The following is a 6,262-nucleotide window of genomic DNA, read 5'->3' on the forward strand; positions in this document are numbered from 1 at the left end:
TGACAATGATCAAGATACTTCTGATCAAGCCCCTACTGAAATTCGAAGGTCCACAAGGACACGTTCCGCACAAGAGTGGTACGGCAACCCTGTCTTGGAAATCATGCTGTTAGACAACGGTGAACCTTCGAACTATGAAGAAGCGATGGCGGGCCCGGATTCCGACAAATGGCTAGAAGCCATGAAATCCGAGATAGGATCCATGTATGAAAACAAAGTATGGACTTTGACTGACTTGCCCATTGAGCGGCAAGCCATAGAAAATAAATGGATCTTTAAGAGGAAGACAGACGCGGATGGTAATGTGACCATCTATAAAGCTCGGCTTGTCGCTAAGGGTTATCGACAAGTTCAAGGGGTTGACTACGATGAGACTTTCTCACCGGTAGCGAAGCTGAAGTCCGTCCGAATCATGTTAGCAATTGCCGCATTCTATGATTACGAAATATGGCAAATGGACGTCAAAACGTCATTCCTTAATGGTTTCCTTAAGGAAGAATTGTATATGATACAGCCGGAAGGTTTTGTCGATCCTAAGAATGCTGACAAAGTGTGCAAGCTCCAACGCTCGATTTATGGGCTGGTGCAAGCATCTCGGAGTTGGAACATTCGCTTTGATGAGATGATCAAAGCGTTTGGGTTTACACAGACTTATGGAGAAGCCTGCGTTTACAAGAAAGTGAGTGGGAGCTCTGTAGCATTTCTCATATTATATGTAGATGACATACTTTTGATGGGAAATGATATAGAACTCTTGGACAGCATCAAGGCCTACTTGAATAAAAGTTTTTCAATGAAGGACCTTGGAGAAGCTGCTTATATATTAGGCATCAAAATCTATAGAGATAGATCAAGACGCCTCATAGGTCTTCCACAAAGCACATACCTTGATAAGATATTGAAGAAGTTCAATATGGATCAATCCAAGAAGGGGTTCTTGCCTGTGTTACAAGGTATGAAATTGAGCTCAGCTCAATGTCCGACCACGGCAGAAGATATAGAAGAGATGAGCGTCATCCCCTATGCCTCAGCCATAGGTTCTATTATGTATGCCATGTTGTGTAACAGACCTGATGTTAACCTTGCCGTCAGTTTGGTAGGAAGGTACCAAAGTAATCCCGGCAAGGAACACTGGACAGCAGTCAAGAATATCCTGAAGTACCTGAAAAGGACTAAGGAAATGTTTCTCGTTTATGGAGGTGACGAAGAGCTCGTCGTAAAGGGTTACGTCGACGCTAGCTTCGACACAGATCTGGATGACTCTAAGTCACAAACCGGATACGTGTATATTTTGAATGGTGGGGCAGTAAGCTGGTGCAGTTGCAAGCAAAGCGTCATGGCGGGATCTACATGTGAAGCGGAGTACATGGCAGCCTCGGAGGCAGCACATGAAGCAATATGGGTGAAGGAGTTCATCACCGACCTAGGAGTCATACCCAATGCGTCGGGGCCGATCAAGCTCTTCTGTGACAACACTGGCGCTATTGCACTTGCCAAGGAGCCCAGGTTTCACAAGAAGACAAGGCACATCAAGCGTCGCTTCAACTCCATTCGTGAAAATGTTCAAGATGGAGACATAGAGATTTGTAAAGTGCATACGGACCTGAATGTAGCAGATCCGTTGACTAAACCTCTCCCTAGAGCAAAACATGATCAACACCAGAATTCCATGGGTGTTCGATTCATCACAATGTAACTAGATTATTGACTCTAGTGCAAGTGGGAGACTGTTGGAAATATGCCCTAGAGGCAATAATAAAAGCATTATTATTATATTTCCTTGTTCATGATAATTGTCTTTATTCATGCTATAATTGTGTTATCCGGAAATCGTAATACATGTGTGAATAACAGACACCAACGTGTCCCTAGTGAGCCTCTAGTTGACTAGCTCGTTGATCAACAGATAGTCATGGTTTCCTGACTATGGACACTGGATGTCATTGATAACGAGATCACATCATTAGGAGAATGATGTGATGGACAAGACCCAATCCTAAACATAGCACAAGATCGTATAGTTCGTTTGCTAGAGTTTTACAATGTCAAGTATCTTTTCCTTAGACCATGAGATCGTGTAACTCCCGGATACCGTAGGTGTGCTTTGGGTATGCCAAACGTCACAACGTAACTGGGTGACTATAAAGGTAGACTACGGGTATCTCCGAAAGTGTCTGTTGGGTGACATGGATCAAGACTGGGATTTGTCACTCCGTATGACGGAGAGGTATCACTGGGCCCACTCGGTAATGCATCATCATAATGAGCTCAGAGTGACCAAGTGTCTGGTCACGGGATCATGCATTACGGTACGAGTAAAGTGACTTGCCAGTAACGAGATTGAACGAGGTATTGGGATACCGACGATCGAATCTCGGGCAAGTAACATATCGATAGACAAAGGGAATAGCGTACGGGATTGATTAAATCCTCGACATCGTGGTTCATCCGATGAGATCATCGTGGAGCATGTGGGAGCCAACATGGGTATCCAGATCCCGCTGTTGGTTATTGACCGGAGAGTCGTCTCGGTCATGTCTGCTTGTCTCCCGAACCCATAGGGTCTACACACTTAAGGTTCGGTGACGCTAGGGTTATGAAGATATGTATATGCAGAAACCCGAATGTTGTTCGGAGTCCCGGATGAGATCCCGGACGTCACGAGGAGTTCCGGAATGGTCCGGAGGTAAAGAATTATATATAGGAAGTGCTATTTCGGGCATCGGGACAAGTTTCGGGGTTATCGGTATTGTACCGGGACCACCGGAAGGGTCCCGGGGGTCCACCGGGTGGGGCCACCTGACCCGGGGGGCCACATGGGCTGTAGGGGGTGCGCCTTGGCCTAGATGGGCCAAGGGCACCAGCCCCTATAGGCCCATGCGCCTAGGGTTTCCACCATGGAAGAGTCCATGTGGTGGAAGGCACCCCTAGGTGCCTTGGGGGGGAGGGAAACCTCCCCTTGGCCCCCCCCCCCCTAGTAGATGCCATTTACTAGGGCCGGCGCCCCCCCTGGCACCCCTATATATAGTGGGGGGAGAGGAGGGATTTTACACCAGCCCCTGGCGCCTTCACCTCTCCCCGTTACGTCTCTCCCTCGTAGTCTCGGCGAAGCCCTGCTGCTGTGACGCCCTGCATCCACCACCACGCCGTCGTGCTGCTGGATCTTCATCAACCTCTCCTCCCCCCTTGCTGGATCAAGAAGGAGGAGACGTCTCCCGTACCATACGTGTGTTGAACGCGGAGGTGCCGTCCGTTCGGCGCTGGTCATCGGTGATTTGGATCACGTCGAGTACGACTACATCATCACCGTTCTTTTGAACGCTTCCGCTCGCGATCTACAAAGGTATGTAGATGCATCCAATGACTCGTTGCTAGATGAACTCCTAGATGATCTTAGTGAAACGAGTAGGAAAATTTTTGTTTTCTGCAACGTTCCCCAACACCGCTCCCCTGCGTGGTCCTTTACGGAAACCCGACATGAAAAATTGAGACCACAGCAGGAGCGGTAGTACCAGCGGCACTAACAAGCGGTACTACCGCCGATAGGTGGTACTACCGCCCTGGCTGCGGTACTACCGCTTAGCACATAGCACCCCTTGTTTTGCACATCACGAAAACTCCAAAGAAGCAGGAAGAAGGCGAGGGTGCAAGGATAATGTGAACGTGATGATTCGACCCATACTCTTCCGAAATGGATTCCCTCTTGATAGTACGGTTATCCCTACGACTCAATTCCACCGAAAAGAAACGAAGGAAAATAATCCGTCTAAAGTGAAGTCTTCGAGGGGTAACAATCGCATAGTGCTCTTATATTAGATAACCTGAAAAGCTTAATGCACACGATTAGTCCACAAACGTATTTTCATCAATCACCAAAACAATAGGGGAAAATAATGCCCTAACAATCTCCCCCTTTTTGGTGGATTGATGACAACACGCGATTTGCACAAAATAGTAACTGGAAATTAAGCAAACCCTCTCCCAACAAAATATAGACGGGCTCCCCCTAGAGGTGTGCACCAAGGAAATTAGCATGAAAGTCTATGTGTACATCTTTAGGATCAAACTCCCCATATATTTTGTAGACAGGCAACATCCTTGCATATAAGAATAACAAAAAGTACATCTAAGCAAGGACAAGCATGAGAGCAATAATGTAAGTGCCGGTAATGAAGCATCTCACATGATAACAGAGTACTTGACAAAAAAGAGTTAAGATAGGGTAGTTCACGTATGTCTTACACCATATGGTCTCACTCACAGCTGAAAAAAAAGCGAACGAAAACGAACGAACACAATGAACGCGAGACACGAGACACGAATGAACACGAACACACAAACACAAGACCCAAAGCAAATCCCTAACTCTCCCCCTTTGGCAGCAAGACACCAAGGGAAAGGGATGACACGACACATGATGGTAGTAGATCTCCATGGCATCACCAGTCATGCTCCTCCTCCTCCTCAGAGACCTCTGCAGCACGGGGAGAAGAATGAAATTCGGTGTCCTCCTCAGTGTCAGACCACGGGCAGTGCACTCTGATCCAAGACTCCTCATCAGTGATCCTCTCCTCAGAGCCATCTGCAACCTCAAAGCCAACATGTCTCATAATGGCCTTGTCACGACGACGAGCTATATTGGCCTCCTTGTGAGCCTTGTACTGGCCCTTGGCCTGAAAGCAGAACAGACGCTTCATCTTCGCCTTGAATTTCTTTGCCCAAGTGGGCTCCTTAGATGGGGGCACATACTCCGGCCCATCATCATCCTCATCATCTGCATCCAATAAGACAGTCTCCTGCACTAGAGGTGCCGGAGTAGACGTACTCCACTTCTCCTTCTGATGCAGCTTGGTAGTGTTATGAGAAACCATATTGTCTGTGACAAGCTCCTCATCTGGAAACTTGGCTGCCCAAGTGTCCTTGATAAGCTACATAAGATAAGGTCCATAAATGATGCACTTGCGCTCCATGACAGCAGAGTGAAGTTCAGACCACATCACATGTGACACATCCAGCACCTGCTGAGAGCCCTGCTCTTCTTGACAGAATAGAAGCATGTCAACAAGGTAAGAGTGCACCTTATCCAAGTTGCTAATCCAAGGAAACAGGGTGTTCCGGAAGATCCGATGCATGATGTCTAGAAAGGGCCAGAGCTCATAAGAAACCTTCCCAGTCTCAGACACCTTCCTGGTAGAATAGGGCCAAAGCTTTTCCTTATGAGTAGTGGCGAAACCCAAGTGGGGTTTGGGCACCCTGATCATTGTACGATAAGCTAACCATGAAGTCCTTCCATGGTGCAGACAGAAGACGACCATTGGTCATCCAAGACAGAGTACGGGCCTGATCATGCCCAAAGTGAACAGTGGCAAAGAACTGGGCACGAGCTCGACATCAAAGTCTTTGTGAAGGTAATGATCCTCTTGATGTCCAACTCCTCACACCTCTGCAGAGCATTCCCAAAGTATGGCAGGTCCTTCTACATGTGCGAGAGATCGACAGACTTGACCTTCACAAACAAATTCTTCTTTTGCTTCAAGACATCATGATTGATGGACTGCTGAAACCTGTTCCAGTACGGATGCCTCTGAAGAGCAGGCTCCTGGTCCACATGGTAGGGATTGTGCTTCCTCTTGGTACAGAACTCCATTGTAGACATCTGATTAGCACGCTTGTGCCCAGCGGAGGTCTTCGATGTAGGGACCTTGGCCTTGCGTTTTGGCGGCTCAGTCGAGCCACCCGCATCAACAGTAGCAGCAGACTCTGGAGCATCTGAAGAGCGATAACATGTGGAAGCTGTTGCACGGTCTGGATTCTTGCGGCAAGCCTGATGCCCGGAGCTACTACCACCTGAAAACACACACACAAACACACACACACACACAAGAACCACAAGAGCAAGAGAGCATAAGCCAAGGAGAGACAAACACCAAAGATGAGAATTAGGTAGAGACACATGGGCATTGGCATCTCAGGGCGGTAGTACCGTGCACCTAAGCGGTAGTACCGCTAGGGTACAGCGGTAGTACCGCTAAGGGAGCGGTTGTTAGCGGGCTGACACCTGCCACGGCAAGATCCGATGCTACCGAAGATGCAAAAGACCGTATTTCTATACCTAATCATCAAACAACCTAGTCTAGCAGTCTCCCAAGTCCTTCCTAAGCCTCGATTCAACAACTAAATTGAGGGATGCAACGAGTATAGCCCAAAACCTATATTCAAGAAACAGAACCAAGGGAGAGAAGAACAGAGGCAATACCAACAT

This window comes from Triticum dicoccoides, chromosome 7B (genome assembly GCF_002162155.2).
Source record: "Triticum dicoccoides isolate Atlit2015 ecotype Zavitan chromosome 7B, WEW_v2.0, whole genome shotgun sequence".
Taxonomy (NCBI): Eukaryota; Viridiplantae; Streptophyta; class Magnoliopsida; order Poales; family Poaceae; genus Triticum; species Triticum dicoccoides.